The 20,035-nt window shown below is 39.0% G+C and overlaps 1 protein-coding gene across 2 annotated transcripts in view; it reads left to right on the top strand.

The window, feature by feature from the left end:
• The window catches only part of LRMDA (leucine rich melanocyte differentiation associated), a 740,402-nt gene that overhangs the window by 107,322 nt on the left and 613,045 nt on the right, over positions 1-20,035 (top strand). The window lies entirely within an intron of this gene.

The raw sequence follows: 20,035 nt of genomic DNA, 5'->3' as shown, positions 1-20,035 counted from the left end.
TCATTGGATCCCTTCACCAAATTATCATTTGTTCTCCACCAAAAGACATTTACGTTGGATAATTCTCTTCTTAACCTTCTGAAACTTGTGCTACAGGCTTTTGTTAAAAAGTAAGTTGCTTATTTCATTGAAATCCATAGTACCACAATGGAATGGGCAGTTGGTTGGATGCATTCCAGAGTTATCAGGAACCATGAGGAACAAAGTTCTTCAAACCTTTAAAAATATTATTAAACTAAAATTCTCATTTGATAGATTGAAAGAATACGTGCCCTCACTGATGCCCCTTTGTTTTCCCCCCCTCCTAGTATTACCTTTTACAGGAGAGATGTCAGCATATGGTTACGATCTCTGTATTCTCTGACCAGATTTGGTTTCTGCAGAGTTCATGAGAAGATAAATTTTGTCCTAGTAATACTATAGTGACTCATAAATAAATGGTTACCCTTTGGTGCTTACAGTTTTCATTAAAGCGGCCTGAGCTTTGTTATTGACACCATAGGTTGCCTATTCAGGGAAATGCAGTAAAATTTATCAGTGTGCTTTCTACACCTAATAAATCATCCAAGCAGGGAACCATATGGCAGATAAGACCTTGAAAATGTGGCTTCAGCATGTGAACAGTCAAGTTGCTGAAATCTTGAATGATTACAGCCGGTGCATTTTCCTCTGGAATATCTTACAGTTATTATACATGCCATTCTCTTGTTCACCCTGTCCCCTCTTCCCCCTTTCTTTCTCTCTCTCTCTCTCTCTCTTTTCTTTTTATTTCATTCTTTTGTTTGTTCTTCTTCCTCTTCATTTTCGTTGTTGGAAGAGCTGCTGTTTCTGGAGAGAGAAAAAAACACCCTTCTAAAGCCGATAAGACATTTTTATAATGCCTTGCTGGTAGTAGGAAAGAGGGGCAGGGAGGAGCAGAGACTGATGGGAAAGGATGATATATGTGGCGGCTGTGTCCCAACTCTCCTCTAGCCCATTGTCATTAATCATAGCTATTAGGGATCTCCCCCCCCCCCCCACCCAGAGCTGCCTTGTCTGCACACTGCGTCAGAAAAGCCATTGTGTTCTTTTCATGCCTCAACCCAGAGGAAGGGGGAAAACCATCAGCAATACTCCTCTACTGCTACCACCACCACCTCTGCCAGAATTTCCCTTCTCTAAAGGGGAAACAGAGTTCAGTTGGCCACCTCTGCCTATGGGTAAGCACTTATCCAGTGGCACAATCACAGACCGCAGGATTTTAAGGCATGTTTGTTCAGTAGTGGCTTTCTTGTATGCTCAGTGTACTGTTAGTGTTTTTGTCTTTTACTAAAGTGTTATATAAGATTTTCCCACGGCTGCTTGCAATCACAGGAACATTGGAAGGGTAGCAGGGCTCTGATTTATAAAGCATTTGCAAAGCAATGGTTTAAGACCATGTACACGGGGCTTTTTTTCAACCGGAACTCGTCAGAACTCAGTTCTGGCACCTCTCAGGTGCGTGCCATTGCCTTTCTAAGAGAACAAGGGAGGCATTCATAGTGAGTTCCGGCACCTCTTTTTCTTGAAAAACAGCATGTAGGGTTTGAAATGCACAGGGTTCATTTTTTTGCCGACTGCTTTTGTACATAGTGCATTGCAATTGTACATACCTTTGTGCAATGTTGTTGTCTAAAGCATGAGTAGCTGTCCATGCTGTCTGTGCATCCAGGCTGTTGGCAAAGTAGAATGCATCTATGGTCTCTGCTCCCCTTCCTTCAGTTAGTCTTATGATGTAACACCTCGCTGCGCCTGTGTACACAAAATTCTTTCCTCACTTTGAAATATTTTCTGGTGTGTTTTTCAGTATACCAGAAGTCTGGAAGGAGAGGGGAGTAGCACAACCCTAGGTCTGCCCTATTAGGAGGTGATCTAATTAAAGATTATCTATGCACATTTGGTGGCAGCAAGCACTTGAGAAACATAGAATTGTAGAGCTGGAAGGGACCCTGAGAATCATATAGTCCAGCCCTCTGCAATGCAGGAATATGCAGTTGTTCCATATGGGGATCAAAGTTGCAACCTTGGTATTATTAGCACCATGCTCTAACCAACTGAACTCTCTAGGAGAAGTGCATTCTCATTACAAAACAGAACTGCACTCCCAAAAGTGTGCTTACATCCAGCACTGAATGCACATAATCACACAGTGTGTCCACACACTAAGTGGCGTGGTTCTGTGGTATATGGGAGAGGAAATAACTATAGCCAGGTGACTCTGTGGCACTTGTGTGTGTCTGAATCTCCTAATCCTGGGGTGAAAATGAAAAACTCCTTCAATCAAACATTGCTTGGGTTTTAATGAAACAATAATATTGGTGGATGGGGATGAGTTTAGTCTTCCATGTTGTAGGAGTCTTAAATATGATTCTCTGGCCTAGATTCAGCTAATCTGGCATGTTAGCAGAAGCACACCCTCCATGCCTCCTCCAAATCCCTTCTGGAGGGTCAAGAAAAACCGAGGAACAGTGTGTGAGCGGAGGACCCTTTTGTCTGACAAGCAGAAATGCTTGAAATGACAGAAAGATCAGAAGAGTCTGATGCTGAATTCCTCCCTCTAAAATTAAAAGACATCCTAGCACGACCCACCCGGCGCTGCAATTTTTGTGGGGGAAGGCACAAACCCTTCAAAGTAAATACTATAGAATGAGCAACAAAAGTGCCTGCACAGCTCCATTCTTTCTCAGCGTTTTCTGAAAACAATGTACATAAAGTTTGTTAAATAAATAAATAAGATGCAAACATCCGGGTGATAGGGAGAATAAGCAAAGTGTAGATAAGAAGCAAAGTGTAGATAAACATCATAAGCATCGCAGGTACCTTGCCTTAAGACTGCAGGCACAAACACCCATGAGAAGTGCCAACTCCACTCCTGAGACTGAGGCTTCAAGAACATGACACCCAAGAGAGCTAGCAAAGAGTGGGTGACAAGAGGTTGGGAGGCCTTGCTTCCGAAAACAATCTCTAAGCACCCATGAGCCCCTTCTTCCAAGCACCATAAGGTATGCAGATACAGTGGTACCTCAGGTTACAGATGCTTCAGGTTACAGACGCTTCAGGTTACAGACTGCTAACCCAGAAATAGTACCTTAGGTTAAGAACTTTGCTTCAGGATGAGAACAGAAATCGCACAATGGTGGTGCGGCAGAAGCAGGAGGCCCCATTAGCTAAAGTGGTACCTCAGGTTAAGTACAGTTTCAGGTTAAGAACGGACCTCCAGAATGAATTAAGTTCTTAACTCGAGATACCACTGTAACATGAATGGCTGCAAAGTGACCCTCATTCCTTGTTGTTGCAAAGCATTTGTTTTTTTTGTAACACAAATACCAATACAAACATGTTCCCGATGTTGTGACTGTAGAAGCATTGACACCCCACCAAGACTCAAGACTGGCATTGACTGACTGTGGTAACTGTTGTGGTATTATGGTAGCCTTTCTGTGTAGCCCTGGTTTGTTCGTATTTACTTGCAAGAAGGATTCAACTCCCTGCCTTGGAGCAGGGTGGTTATGTTTTGCTGTTGCCACATACCGATTGAGGCCTTTCCTACATGAGTGCTGTGCTGTTGCGAGTGAAATATCATGTTTGCAAGATGGCAGCAGAGCTTCCATGGGTGTCATGAGAGTTGATATATATGTTACTACATTACTGCATGCTTCTCCAGACTCTTAGGCATTTGTTGTTTCTGCTGGTCAAGCATTGGCTTGCACCTGTGACAGAGCAGCCAACAGCATAACAGGACCACAGGGTGAGGCTGTAACACAAGCACCTGTGTACGGGAGACTTGTAAAAGTTAATGTGAGCTAGTGACTTCTGTTAACCTATTTACAAGGTTGCAGTTATTTTATCTTGACTTCTATTGTAATCTGTGTTGAGTGATTGCCATTAACTATTCCATACTCAATAATAATGGATTAACTAGAGAATTAGCAATGATTTTGTTTCTGCATCTTGGTTTCCACTTGCATTGAGTGTTTGCAAGGAATGTTAGTCTCTATGGGTGGTTGAAGGGGAAATGATGCATTGTGGTTCTTGTAGCTATCACCACCACCACCACCATCGTTGTTATTTATTACTATTTATTTTATATGATGTATTCTGGCCCAAAGGCTCCCAAAACAGCAAGCAACATAGGAAAACAAAATATAATACAATAAAACTCCAAAAACCAATCAGCATGGAATCACAACAAAGGAGGTCCAGAGAAAAGTATTCCCAAGCTGGAGGGGAAAGGTGTTCTCACCAACCATACATGCTGCACATTTTGGGTTTGGGAATAAAGAGAAATGCCTTCTTTTATTTTTATTTTTACAAAAGCTGACTCCCAACTAGAAGAATTTATGGTGCTCTCACTTCCCATTCTACCTATTCAGCAAGCAAGTAATCCATTTTTCAGCCAATAATATTTATCAGGAATACTTAGAATAGTCCAGTACCCTATTCCATGGTTTCTAGGCATATACAGCCCTCCGAAAGTTCAGATAAAAAGGATGTGGCCCTTGCTGTTATGCCACACCAACAGAATGACCCAAAGCAGCCTTTGATAATGATCCATCCTGATGTCAGCTGGTGTCCTACGTGCTTGCTGGTTGGTCTCCAACTGTGGTAGAAATGGAAAATATATCCTTAGACACCCAGCTTGTTCAGGCTGCAAACTGCAGTTTAAGAACTAAAGAACCATTTAGTTCTCACCCTTTGACTCCTGCCTTTTGCTAAGGTACCGACTTTGTTACCCGAGGAGGAGGGGAGAAGTCAGGAGTTTCTGGTGTTATGGGTCCTCTTCATGTCTAACTCAACCCACCACCCACCCTCAGTAGCAAATACAGCTGCTAAATTATCTCTTAAATAATTTGTGCAAATTAAAACCATCCAATATGTTGCAATTTTGAATTCCAGGTTTTAGCATTTGAAATTTTAATATTAGCGATACTGAACTGGAGAAAACATAGTCTGAGTTTTTGTGATTTGATGTATTCATTGGAAAGAAAAGGTTCTTGAACTGTAGTACTACCCAGAATTAAAATTGTCTCAAATAAAAGGGTGACTGAAGCTGAAATTTGATGGATGATGGACATGCAATGTACTTTATTCTTATCCTTCTTAATGTCTTGGAGAAGCGTGGAGGGGAAAAACAAAGCTGATGAAGGCTTGATGCATGTGGAAAAAACTATTGAAAGTCCTTCCAGTGGTGTATTAGATACCACTTCCTTTCTCTCTTTGGTAGCCTTGCCTATGATTTTTATTTTCTGCAAAGTCATACATTTTTAGCTGGGAATGCAGTCTGTGCCAAATGGTTCACCTTGTCTTGAGTAATGAGTATAAACAACTGGTCACTGCACTGACCAATGAAACTAATAAAGATATATGGCATTGGGTTTGCTTGGGGAGTCACACACACACTCTTAAACTATATGTGACATTTATACCAAAGTAACATGATTCCAAACTCATTCGCTCACTGCTTAAGAATTCTGAAGAACAACAACTCTTTTGACTGATGGTTTGCTAAATTTAATATGCTTAGCAAGTGAAATTATTGCCTACTCTAATGCTATGTAATTATTAAGATACACTGCTTTTAAAAATACCAAGTGAATAATATTGATTTAGTGAGCTGCTATTTAGAAAAATGCCAGCAAAGGAGGAATATATTTTATTTTAGCTGCCTTAGAGCTGTAATAGGGCCTGCACTGAGATATGCGTGTGGAAATAAATTATGCACAAGGTAAGCTGTTTTGCTATACAGTACCCATAATATTAATTAAACTGTAATTTTATCAACAAAGCTTTAATTTAACAAATAAACAGGAATCATCTGTACTGTTCTTTCAAATATACAACTTTGGGACTATAATAAAGCACTCAGGAGCACCTGCAATTAATTTTAAAGCAAATAGTGTGACTAGCAACTTTAAAGGGTAATTGTAATTTATTTATTTGGCTAACATTGAGTATAATTACAGTTATAATGCATTATTATTTTCATACCAGTGTTAGATGTAGATGTATCTTGCATACAATTAAGCAGGCAGGTAGAATAACAACCGTATGCTGTTTCTGAACTAATAAGGGGCTCTTGAATTCCTTGAAGGGAAAGGCGGGATATGAACGTAACTAATAATTAAGCTTGCACAATAAAACATAGATAAAGTGTGCTTGAGCCATACCTTTGTCTTAATGTGTGTTAATTTACTTTATAATAGATATTTGTCAGTTTCTCCCCTTTCATTTGTGGAAAGTCACTAGATGCCATCTATAATAGGTCTGTAAATTGTCGGTATAGCTGGCTGCAATTGTAACCAGGCCTTGTGTGTTGCAGTATTGCAAATGTTAAAAATAAGTGACTGTGGCAGTTCTGGCTGGCATTATTTTTAAAAGCTTCTGCTTGTGTTGTTGTTGTTGGTGTTTTTTTTTAAGAGTCTAGAGAAATGGTATTATATGAGAGAAATACCATTGCAGAAAAAGGAAGCAATTATACTGTGCTGTTTGTTTGTGGCTAACAGAATGCTGAAAAAGCAGATTTGCAAATTTGTAAGCGAGAAAAGCTTAGTGTTCATCTTTATCAGCCAAAGTGGTTTCTTGTTAGCTGAGCAGCAAGCTAGAAAGCGACCAATTTTGACAACATAATTTACATCTTTGTATAAAACTATTGCTGGCAGCCGAACTAATTTGCGCTGGATTAGGTTGTTTGTCTCTGCTGCTGACTAACCATGCAGTCTATCAGGGGCCATTTTCAAATATCACTTTTCAACTGTGCCCTTGAGAGGAGGAATTGATCAGGAATATATAGAACAAAATTACTCCAATAACTTTATAGAAAAAACAATTACGGAATCATATCGATGTGAATAATTGTGGAAAGAAGAAAATAAATGCAATGAGTTTCCCTATTTTTTATCTTTTCATCACAGTCACATTTTTATGAATTATAGAAACATTCTTCCTTTGTCCCTTTCAGGAAGATGTTTGCAGTGCTTTGAGGTGAACATTGCGTTATAAAGTCTAACCTGATGTGGACTTTATGGAGCAAGTGATGGAGTTAACACACATTTGCACTGAATGCAGAACTGTTATAATCTCCAGAGTAGAAGCTTTCATTTACAAATGCAAAAAGGCCTGGGGTTGATTCCAACACTAGTTCCTCCAAACCATGGTTTATAAATTGGGAGCCACTCTTTGGAACAAGTCTTCTGACCTCTCTGGAAAAATGTCTTTCTCCCTACTTGGCATTAACCATGATTTGATATTACATGTACAGGAACACAATCCATATTTTCCTCACAAACCAGAGGCTGAAACTACAGGTTGAAGTGAGTTTGGAAACCAGTGTTTAACACTGGTGAACTTAAAATGTGAAGCAATAATGCTGGAAACAGAAGCAGAGGGGAGCAGAACATGAACTCTGAAAGCTGGCCTCCAGATTTGCAAACCATAGTTTTCAGGTGCTTACTATTACATGTGCAGTTACTATGTGGGTGCAGAGATATATTGGAAGTTGTTGTAGCTAAAGAGGTGGGAGTAAATTTAAAACCTCTAATCAAAGTTTTAAAACTCCATGAGAATTACCATTCCATCTTTTTTAAGGGCAGCTGATCTCTCCCCAGTGTCCTAAAAAGCATGGGGAGCCTCTTCAGATACAAAAGGGTCCCTGCTGATACAGTTGGCTTCTACCAGTTGGAAGGCAACTGAAGTAGCAAGAGAAGGAGGCAGAGTTAACATGCTCATCCCTGCTGATCCCTATTTTGTCCACTTAACACTTGAAAGTAACACCTGAAAAAGGGTGTAGTTTAGTACAGATATGCAGATAAGTCCACAATCTCATTACAGATCTGGTTTCTACTGTAAGATGGTGGGAGCCTGTTCTGTAACTTCCCTTAGGCTGCTTATGAATTTAAAAGCTGTCTCTGTTATAAAAACATGCTTTAGATCTCTGTAGGCAAACCATGAGCTGTAAGCAGGTTTTGCCCTATGGTTTACAGCTTATGGTTTGTCTGAGAGAGTTAAACCATGAGCCTGGGTTCTGAAAATGCATTAGGCCTTACCAAAACTTAGCATAGTACAGCTATAAAATGACCAGGGAGGAACAAAATGGATCACAATCTTTACAGAAGTCAGTGTTAGCTTGTTAGTTCTAAGCTATGTTTTGGGTTAAACTTACATGCAAACAAGGGCAATAAATATATACATAGGTTTAAAGACATACATACAAGGGTGTTGTGTGTGTGGATTTTATAAAAGCAAAAAAAGGTTTAATTTTATGAAGTGTTCTTGTTTTTGCTGTTGTTGAAGGTTGCAGATTTTTCTTCCTGTCCTACAAAAAGATTATAGATGATAGAGTAATATGAAGAAGGGAAAATCTGGCTTTGCAGCAGATAACCAATCCTGAGGCATTTATAAGATGCTCTAGATTAGCTAGCAAACAAAAAAAGCTATTAAGCACCTATTATTTTAAAGTGGTGGGTACATTTTTCATCACTTTCCTCTGATGAATTTTCACTTGTGCATCCTGCTGGAGGTAATTAATTGCTTTCAGTTCAGGGGAGTAATAATGCAATAAATTATGCTGGTATTTCTTGTCAGAGAAGAATCATATTGCTCCTTCCTTACTAAAGCACTGCTAATAACAATCTAGTCAAAGTCAGATGCTAAAATGGAGTGTGCAGTGTTAGAAACTGGTTATGTATACAACTCAAGATTGAAATCTAATTAAGATTGCCACATTTCTGTGTCTCTGTGTCGCTCTCTCTCTCTCTCTCTCTCTTTAGTGGATAGCCTTCCAGTATATTGAAGGCATGTGTGTGCAGTAAGTAGTCTTTAGCTATGTTAAGACTTTTCTTTACTGGTGTGCCATTTCTAAAGTTCTAAAACACTGAAACCAGTGTCCTTCTAAGCTTCCAAAAGATGGCACCTGCTATCTTTGAATTTTTACCTTTGCATTAAATTTCATCATAGATATTCATGTTTATAGCACACATATGCAAGCAATGCTTCACATTTCAGACATTCTTAGATGTAAGGCCATATCTTCCTTTGGCCAGCAATATAGGTTGAATACACTTTTGTACATGAATGTTTAATAATTTTAGAAGGGACATGTGAATAAATCTTGTGAATCTCTACTGGAGAAACAATGTGGCCATATTTGGTATGCAGGAAATAAAATGTTTCTGTTTTGTTTTCCAACAGTGACCATTGTGGCTCGACTGTCATGCAGGATCTCCTCAGGCTGAGGAGAGCTGCCTGTCTCTGCACACTTTACTGAATCCCATATTTTTAATGCTGAGTCACTTATTTCTAACACTGTGCAGAGGCAATGTATAAACAAAAGGAAACATGCATAACCCCTAAGCCAAGCTTAGGTTCCATGTGGAGTGTTGGAATATTGCAGTAGCTCTAGCTGCACCCAAACCATCCTACTGATGGTCCTGTGGACCAGCCCGAGACTTGCGGGTATAGAGCGGTATACAAATGTAATAAATAACAACTTAATTATGCGGGGAGGAAACAGCTGGACTAGGCATAATTTTGTAGTTCCTTCATCTCGACTATATTTTGCTACCGAGTTTTCAGAGATCCTTGATGTATATGACAGTGTCTTCATATAGATGTTAGGGCCTTTTCAAAGTGAATTTCTCACATGACATAAACCAGAACATACTGGATCTTTTGCCTTGGCCAGTGCATTTCAGTAAGAAAAACTATAAACCTTAAACCGGTATGTTGTGTAGATTTATTTGATAGTTACGTAAATACTATTCTTTGAAAAAGAAGGAAAACATATCCATGAGCACCACAGATTTAATGATTTTACTTTTGGAGATCAAAAGCCAGAAATGCCATGCAATCTCCAAAAATGAGAAGTGTCTGAAGAACAGTCTTAGCTGGAATAGTAGAAATGTAACTATTCATTTTTCTCCTGATCAGCACCACAATTGGCAGTTAACTTTAGATTACATTCATTAATAATCTCACGCATTTCCTCCCTAATGCGCCTTCTCTATTCTAATCTCTCATAGTGGAAATTACAGTCTCTTCAGATCTGTTAGTTCTCCACAATGCTGAAGGGCTTGGCTTGAAACTCTAAGTTTGGTTGTTTGGTTGCCAATGGCTTGATTGTGTTAGCCAAGGCATTCTCTTGATTGACCTTACCATGGGCATAGAGCCTGTCAAAGTGTCACCTCCAATACCATCAGGCCAAAACCCTATCTCAGGCCAGTTGTTGCTAATTGTCAGTCTGTGTCAGTCATTCATGCTATTCAAATACCTAGTCATTCTATTCAAATATCTAGTCTTGACAAACTAGATTTTGTCACTTATGACAATGAGTTAAACCCCCTACCTCATCACCACCTCCCTCCCCAGCCTGACACAGGCACCTAGCATAATTGTGCAATTAGAAAAATGTTAGGTTAAATAACATAACTTTTTCCTATTTATACTAATGACAGCTAATGGTTCTCCCCCCCCCCTTTCATTTTTAAAAAAGACTCCTTAACTTCTGTATTTTTTTAAAATAACACATTTTCTCCTACACATTTCATTGTTCTTTTTAATAGGATCTGCCAGGAAAATTCCTGAGCAAAAGCTCGAGATGTTCAACGTTATTATCTCATTGTCTATCCCTCGTGTTACAGCCTTACTGTGACTTCCTAACTAATCAGCTATTTCAACTCTTGTTCCATAAGCTTTATGTCTGAGCATAATTAAATGAGCATTAAGTCTTTTTTTTTTACTAGCAAAGCCTGAAAGTTCTGATATTACAGTAATAAGTGTGAAGTGAATTTTGAATGGCATTTATATCCATTCATGGGCTTTAAATGTTTGATTTGCATAACTAGTTAAAATGATATCAGAGCAGCATATTGATTTAATTCCATCTCGGAAAACTGTTAATTAATAATGATAATAAATATGTCAGTCCTTTATTATCTGCTTAGAATTGGTGATGATTTCTATATTAATGCCACTTCAGTAATAGACCTCTGCTGGCTATTGTTGGCAGAGCTTTGATGGCTTGAGTAACCGGCAATCAGAATTTATAAAATTTATTATAGTTCAGATTGTATAAGAACATCCACTATATCATATGTGTAATTCTATTAACACCTAACATGCAGCTCATATAAATTACTAGGCTCAAACTAGAGAGGGCTGAGTAGGAAAATGATGTAAATTTTATAATGTCCATCTTCTAAGATGCTTTATTTTTAATTGAAATTTTGAGTAAACTTGACAGTAGGGTGGCTATTAGGGTGGCTATAAAATAGGTCAGTGCCATCAAAATAGCTACTTTACCTGTTTCTGGAATACTGATGTAATATGTGTGCCTTGTGATGTTCACTTGTCAACCGCATCCTGCCCATTCCTTTTTCTCCCTGACACTGAGGCTGAAAGCAGACATTTCAGTGTTGCTACTGAAAAGACGAGACCCATGTTGTCTCTTCCTCATTAATAATGTCTAATAATAAACGAAGAGTGTTGTGGTATCTTGGTGCTGTTAATTTTCTTCCCCCAACCCTGCTTCATTAAATTTTCTCCTGCTTCCCGGGAAAGGGAAACTTGGGGTGTTTTTTATACATCTACCACTCAGTGCAGTACTGATCTATCTTGCCCTCTGCCCGTATATGGGAAATGACCTCAACTCAAGGGAGAGGGTAAGAATGCATAAGGACGCTCTAATGCAATGCTGGAAAGATGCTACATCATGAAACATTGCCATTCTAATGCTGCATTCTGGGAGAACATATAGGCCTGGCTTACCATCAACAGTAGCTCCTGGTAGTTTCAAGCTTCTATTAAAACAAACACACACACACACACACACACACACACGAGACAGAGAGAGAGAGAGAGAGAGAGAGAGAGACCTGTCTAAGAGACCTCCCCCCCCCCAATGTATCTCTCTCCCCAAATCTCTGAAATTTTTGTTTGGGGCTAGTGCTACTCAAAACATCAATGCACACAGAGATTCAGTAGTTAACCTACTCTAAGGATAGATAATTCTCCCACATCTCAGCTTGAACATTGTGGAGTTGTGTGATCATGAAAGTTCCAGAAAATAACCCACCCCTTTATGCAAACAGACCACCCTCTAAAGGATATATACAGACAAATTTTTAAGTTTTATAATTGTCTTTTAGCAAATTGTCCTCTTGAGAAACAATTTTATACCAAGGGAAAGTGCTTGGCATGGGAAAAAATAGATTATGGAGGAAGTTAGTTGCAGCCCACAATAGATGAAGAGGTGGCCCCAGCCACTCTAAATGAATCCCACAAACTGTGTCTTAAGGTACTAAAGGACCTTCCCATTGTAATCTGAGCCCCAGGTTGGGTGGTATTCAGTGTCAGTCCTACCCAGAGTAGATCCACTGAAGTTAATAAACATGACTAACTTAGGTTCATTAACTTCACTGGGTCTGCTCTGAATAGGAGTTAGTTTAATGCAATTCACTGTCTGTAATTTTTGAAAATCCATGGATAATAGGAAAACTGTTGTGGAATTGGGAGGCAGGCAAATGTTGATATGTAGCTTGATGCTGATATGTTGATACCTAGAAATATTCTAGAACTAATGTTCAACAGGGCGTAGAATCAGCAGAGAGCCACATGCAACTTTGGTTGTTTGTCCAGTGTTTATGCCTGCATTTTCAGACGACATTTTAATAACTACATTTTTAGTTGTAGTACACCTAAAAAAACTTGGAGCATGATTCTTTGCATGTGTATTTGGACAGCTCACTAAGTCCAACTGGAGTTATTTCCAAGTAAGTGTGCATAGACTTGCAACCTCAGACATACATCTAAAAGCAATGCTCCTTTAAAGGAGATTTTATGACTGATAGATTTACAGCAGCGGATACTTAAAATGCAGTTTGTATTTGTCAAAGCAGTAAGGGCAGGCAGTGTGTTTTCCTACACTCTGCCTTGTAACCACATTTGTTTTTGTGATCCAGTGAATTGAAATACACACACACACCTTGCCACACACTCTGCCACAGGGTTGCCAACTGGATTTTTTGGCCCTGTATACTTCATGGGGATTGTGGGTATAGGTGTGTCTCTCCTCGTTAAAAATATCTTGTTATACCAGTCACCCTGCTGGTTTGTTTCTTGCCTTCATCTGCTACTGTGCCCTTCCATCTCTAAGGCTTCAATCTTATGCCTACTTAATGAGGCTTAAGTTCTATTCCACCCAATGGGACCTGAAATGAGACTTACATATAATTATTTTGTATATCGCTCCCCAACACACACATACACCACCACCACACCCTTTAATAGTGGACTTATGAAGAAAAATGAAAATGAGGAGAAAGACTGGCAGAAATTACAGTGGAGAGGAAGAGAAAAGGAGAGGAAGTTGAGGAGAAAATACAAAAGGAAGAGGAAATGGGGTGAAAAACAGGATCATGTAGCAGATAGAAAATAACAAAGTAAATGGCCAGAAAGCAATGGAAATGGAAATAACCGCCCCAGCTTGAAACAAACAAACCAACAGTCAGAGCAAAGTGTGGGAAGGCACACAAAACAAGGTTTCCCCTCTGCCTCCGCAATTGAACCAATTGCAGTGGCCAGTCAAGGGAGCCACTAAAGGCACACTTGTGCTGCCCCTTTGGTTGGAAGCAGTGGTGGAGCGTGCTTTAATAACGCCTTGGGCTCATTAGATCCCAGCCTCACAAAGCAGCATAGGGCTGGCTTGGGGGTGGCAGCATGAGCAGTGCCCCCCCACAGTGCACCTGGGGCAATCACCTTGGTAGCCCCCCCCATGCCCTTGGTCTGACGTGAGTTTCAGCTGACTTTCTATTTAAATAAATCCCACCTCCCTGCCCAGGCACAAAGAAGCATTGGAAGGGACCAGCCTCCTCAAGGAGGAGAAAGTGTACATGAAAAGAGGGAGAAGGGCTGCCTCTGCCTGCTTGCTTCAGGCAGCCATACTATTTCATGATTAGGTTTGTGCTGAAAATTGTTTGGTGCTCGGGAGTGGTAGAGTTGGAGGAGTGAAGGTGATCCAGGCAGCTGGAATATCAGTCAAGGTGCACAGGATGCCAAATGTTATCAGGGCTCATAAATTACATTGGTTTGCAGTATGTAGTACAATAAGACCTGACAATCTTCTTCAGCAATCTAGAATGGCCTCCCTTCTCCCCACCTTGCTCAACACCCCGCCTGATGAACTCTAAAGCTTGCTCCATTTTGTGGACACTTTTGCTTGGCTTAATAAAAGTACTGCCCTGCTATGGAATTTACTGATTCAGTGGCCAATTTACTTGGTTTGGTGTGGTTGCATTGAAATAATACTGATTAAAGCAGATAAATGATTTTTGGTAAACTTTCTGGTGTCCCCATTACCATTTACTATGATCCTCTTATTATTCTACTCTTTTCTCCCTTCCCTGATATTAATATCTAATCTTCATCATAGATTGGGGTGCTTTGAGGTAGGAAAAGAATCATGTATGCTACTTAAAGTGCCTTGTTGGGAATGTATGTGTTTGTGCACCCCAGTCTTGCATTTATTGCATATACTCTGTAGTGATGTCCGGTGATATTTTACAGCTAGCTGTTGTTTTGTAATAGTTGAACCATATATTACTGTGATCAATGTTGTGACCTCAGGGAAATTGCTTATATAATTACATAAAGTTTACAGTTGTAAGACAAGGAAAGGGGAAAATACATCACTGTAAAATATAAATATGTTTAAATTACATTTAGGATTTGGAATAGTTCCTTGCTTGTGTTTTACAGAGTAATCTGTGATTTAAATCAGGTTTCGTTGTGTGTGTGTTCCCCCCTCCCCAAATTGGGTATTATAAATCATGAGTAGTTGCTGCATATATAGTACACAAGAGGGTTTCTTATACATTTTAATGTTTGCATAAGTAAGAAATACCAGTAGTTCAGCAGTAAAATTGCAAATGTAAGCAAAAGTGAAGATTTTTCTAAATTTAACTAGGTTGCATTTGTTTAGTAAACTCCAGCTATAATTTACTATTTTATTGCATTTGCCTTTGAGGACTTTGTTGGTTTATTTGTATCGGAAGAAAAGGGAAGGCACTAAATTATAATTGCTTTGTAATTAGAGTCCAAGTAAAAGTAGCAAGCAAGTCTTCATAGGATAAGTTAAAGTAGCAAAGGATGAGTCTCAACAAGATGAGCACTATTAGTACAGAGACTGAGGTATGAATCAGGAAGTCTCCAGTTCAAATGTCACCTTTGTCACAAACACAAAGTGTCCATGGAAAAGCCACTCTTCTCTCCAACCCCTTCCTTTTCAATATGGAGTGGGTACATTTGGTCTACATTACAGGCTTGCTGGAATACTTATAACAAAGTAATGCTCTAAACACTAGAAAACTCACTATACTCATTGTTGTTGTTGTCATTTAGCATATTGTGCTGTTGAAAATAGCTGTTCCGGTTTTCAGAACAGAGTTCGGGTGTCTAAATTTATCCTTTTTTACATGTTCATCAAATAGGAATCCTCATAAAAACTTCACAGTTTGAGACAGTTATTATCCCTCTTCAAGTATTTCAAGCCATGAGGTCATAAATACTAAATATGTGCCTGTGTCACAACTGTCAGATTATGCATGCACAAAATTACTGGGTATATATTTTTTTAGAAAAAGTAAAAAATAGCAGACCAAAGCCTATACAGATAAACTTCTTGGGAGAAAAGTAATTATTTCTTGGATTAAACATTTGGCAAGTTCAGTTAATATGCAGAGTCCCTTAAAAAAAAAGCACCTCTGACCGAAAACATACACCCTTGCTTAGTTTTAAGTGTAGTTTCCGAGAACCAAACTCTGGGATTGGGCTGGATGATGTTGATTAATAGGTGTGTGAGGGTGAAAGACTCCAGGGCCAAGCAGTAGGTCCATCTTGGTGGCATCTGATGTTGATTGGCTTTGTCCTGCGTGGCTGCACTGGAAGAGTGGACATTAAGATTAAGTGATGCTGTCGTGTCGAGGAGAACTGCACTGCATCATTCTGGGAAGAGACAGCTGTGGTGGTTAATCCTTCATCACCAAGGGAGCGCTGCCAGGAGAAAGATATACAGTCAAAGATAACCCTCCATAACTTGTGCTAAAGATCAGAAAACTTTGAATTCACATCCATCTGCTTAGTCTAGGGGTGAAGATGAAAGATAGGTAGAATAGGAAATAAAACAAAACAAAATAAAATAAAATAAAAAATCCCCTGGGATTAATCTTGAGCACTGTACACCGCCCAAAGAGGGGAAAAGGCAAGAAGATAAAGCTTTCACATGCTGTATCTTAAAGAGATCAGACTCGTTCAGATCAGTTTAGCTTAATTGCCTTTAATGCTCATAGTGACTTAATATGTATGTTGCCATTTTCCCTAGGAATAAAACAAGAAAGCTACTTCTTGTACACTGTGGGTCTTTTAATACACTGCTGATAGGATGATACACTAGTATTTGACAACAGAAAACACCTTAACAATATTAATCGCAAATACCTTAGCTCCCCCCGCCCCTCAAAAACATGTGATTAAATTTCCCTTTACATATGCATAACTTCTGTGATATGCATAACATTCCTACCTATCCATGAGAATTACCAGCCCAAAACACGATGAGGATTTTTCATCCCCCCCCACTTCCAGTTTTATAAAGCATACCATATTTAAATGGAAAAATATCTAAATAAGTGATCTAAATAGAAAAGTTAAAAATATGACAATCACACTGTATTTTAAAATTACATTATATCATTTGTAATATTTTGGATCTCATGAGGAGTGTGCATTGTTACACCAAGAACCAATAAACGTTGCCCAACTCTGTCTAAACCTACCGTATTTGGTTTCTGCTTGCCTCCTTCCACTTCTTTCATGAGGGTTCTTTTGCTCAAATCAAAATACTGTACTGAAATAAAAATATGCACAAAACATGAGCAGATGCACAATTGTAACAGCCACAACTATAGCTCTCATGGTTTTGTCAGTCTCTTCATTTAATCAGGACAAGTGTGGCAAGAACTTCTGCAGTGTTTGGGGAGATGGTGAAATGTTCAGGATTTACTTGGCTGTTTTTGCACAACTTTTTGTGCCACTGAAACATAGACCCTGAAGATATATAATGCAGACCCAAATTATTCACTGAATTGTTTTCTGTTCTTACTCCCAAATGACATTTTTTTTACTCCCAAATGGCCTGATACCTCTCTTCTGTGGACTCTCTGGCCATGTCTTGTTGCAGTTAAGGGTTTTAAGGTTATGCCCTGCATTTGTGTTCTTGGTCTAATGCTGATGTTTGTATTGTTGACTGTTTTGGGTCAACTTGTAGATTCTGACTTCTCTTGGCCTTTGTACCCTATTCAACAGTTCTGAGCTGTACCTTCCTTTTTTACATTACTCCATTTAGAATGAGTCATTTTGGGCACTCTACTGCCTGAATCACATACTGTCTCGGTAATGTTCACATTACACATAACACTCATTACACATTATAAACCTGTGTGTGCATGGCATTGTGTGTATGTGTTCATTTAACACTGTGCCAAATTTTCATGATTAATGATTTTCAATGAAAATGTTCCGTTTCTTTTGAAGTGGTTGGAGTTGTTTTTGTCAAATTTCCAAGTTTTGAAGGAAAAAATGGGTTTTGTGTTGAAAATGGCTGCTTTTGGTTTATATGATTGGTGCTTTTCTTTTTTTCACACTTTGATTCCCATTGTGCTTCAAGTTCTTCATTAGCATTGCATGCACATATCTTGGAATGAATGTTTTCCAAGAGTTTTCTCTAGACAGATGTATTTTACTCCCTTTCTCAGGCCACAGGTTGAGGTGCTTCAGCTCCCATTTTCCTGCAGTTGGTTGTGCATAGATGATGCCAGTGATATACAGCAGTAGCTACCTGATAAAATCTCTATTCCTGGCAGTAACTTTTGTAAATGTTATTTGACATTACGCAGCCCATAATGCTCTAGTGTGGAAATGTCATGACATCATGGTGGAGTTTGTCACTGACATGTAATTAACAAAAACACATGGGCAAAAAATATATATGAAATGATATCATGCAGGCATGCGAAAGATAGGGTAACAATTCTTACATACATAAGGAAAAAATGAAATTTATTATGTCAAAAATTAATCTCTGGGTAAACACACAATTTTCAAATGAACACACACTAAACTTTTGAGAGGAGTCCCAGGGTGAGGGGAGAAGAATTGAGAAGGGTGCATGATTTTTGCAAAAGTGAACACCAACATCAGAGTGGATGATTAGGTTTTTCTCACTCTTGGTTGTACCAATATGCTTGATATAGTTGTTAGTAACAAATAGTGAAGTTGTCTCTAATAACCTACAATGTTTGCAAGACATTAGGATTTCCTTAGAATTGTCAGGAATTGTTAGTGGGCTTTTCAGAGTCCCTTATGTTATCTTAATGAATGACACGAGAGAATATCTTATGGTTATAATAATATACGTGCCTGGTGGCATTTATTGCCTGGCTTCTTGTCTATTCTTTTGAGAGTTCACCAAACCCTGTGCTGCATTTGTGAAATTTCAGCCTAATGTCGTGAAAATACATCTCGCGCCCCCAATAACACACTTAGGCCTGATTTGCATGCTTCATGTTTGAATTTATTTATTTACATTTTCAGTTTATTTACATTTCTAGGTACAGGACTGGTTGCAAAACAAAATTTTAAAAAGCTCTTCAATTTGTTTTCAATGTAAGTAGCTATAACGTTGGTTATAAAGTATCAAGGTAAACTTCCTATACTTAAATCCCAAAGCAGGTGTAAGGAAGCTGTGGTTTCCCAGATGTTGTTCAACTCTCCAACTATTGGCTGTGCTGGCTGGGCTGCTGGGAGTGGGGAAATAACAACTTTGAGAGGGTCACAGATTCTCCACCCATGTGGTGTGTGTTATTGAAAATGTACTATGCTCAACTTTTTTGCGTTAATTGAAATAGAAGACTTTAGTGTGGTATGTCATAATGAACAGAGCAAACATGATGAGGCTTTAGAATGTGAGGCTGGTACAGGGTGGGTTAACACACTGACTAATGTGGTAGGTTTACAAGCAATGGCCTTTCTTTGTTCTGTTTTATCATACACATTTATCACGTTCAACCTGGCAACCCAACCAAATAGCTGTTTAAGTTGTAAAAATGAATCATAGTGCAATCTCATGAACTGTATATGATATAACCAAGCCTAATAACATTATACAGCAAAACCTGTAATCCTTTTTGATGCTATATTTCCTTTTAACATGTATCAATCTTTCCATTATTTTTTCTTTTTAATATGAATCATTGTTTTTGTGTTATGGAATGAAGAGAAATTGGCTATTTTCAATACTGCCATACCATTCAAAGTAACAAGGAATATTTGTATTTTTTATTTCTAAAATTAGGCCTCGTTTGCTCTAGAAATAAAGAAGGAGGCTTAAATAACAAAGATGCAACTATTACTTAAAATGTTTATATATATATCGGAAGGCTAAACCTGATTGTTTGTTTCTAAAGGGCGGGGGGGGGGGGGAGTGTAAAGATTGTCCCCTCTGTCTTTCCCATGCAGAATAGACTTGAATGAAAAAATATTAGATTTCAGTGAGTTGCGTCAGCGTATTTCAGACTGCTGGGCTATGCATGTTTTGCAGCTGGTTCTGGTGCATTTGTCAAGTTGTGATTGATGAGCATCATCGCTCTAAAGTGTAAAAGAAAATGTCTTGGCATAGGGGGACATGATGAACTGCCGTCTGGCAGGCACTATAGACACGGATGGTCACCGTTTTGCTTTTGCTTTCTTCGCGCCTCCCCCATCTGTGCTGCCCTTGCCAGAATCCACAGAAGTCACCAGGAGCAGCTCAACCCAGCCTTTAGCCTTCTGATATCACTTTGGTAGTTGTCAGATCATATGAAGTGTCAAAATTCATAGGGCCTTCACCATGAAAAGATACATTCAGTACAGCTGCTGCATACCTACATAGTACCTCTGACATTGACATATTAGTTATGCTGTCTTTTGCAAT

Source organism: Podarcis tiliguerta, assembly GCF_965153285.1.
Source record: "Podarcis tiliguerta genome assembly, chromosome: 5".
NCBI lineage: Eukaryota > Metazoa > Chordata > Lepidosauria > Squamata > Lacertidae > Podarcis > Podarcis tiliguerta.
Note: the sequence above shows the minus strand (reverse complement) of the source record. Positions and strands in the feature narration are given on the sequence as shown.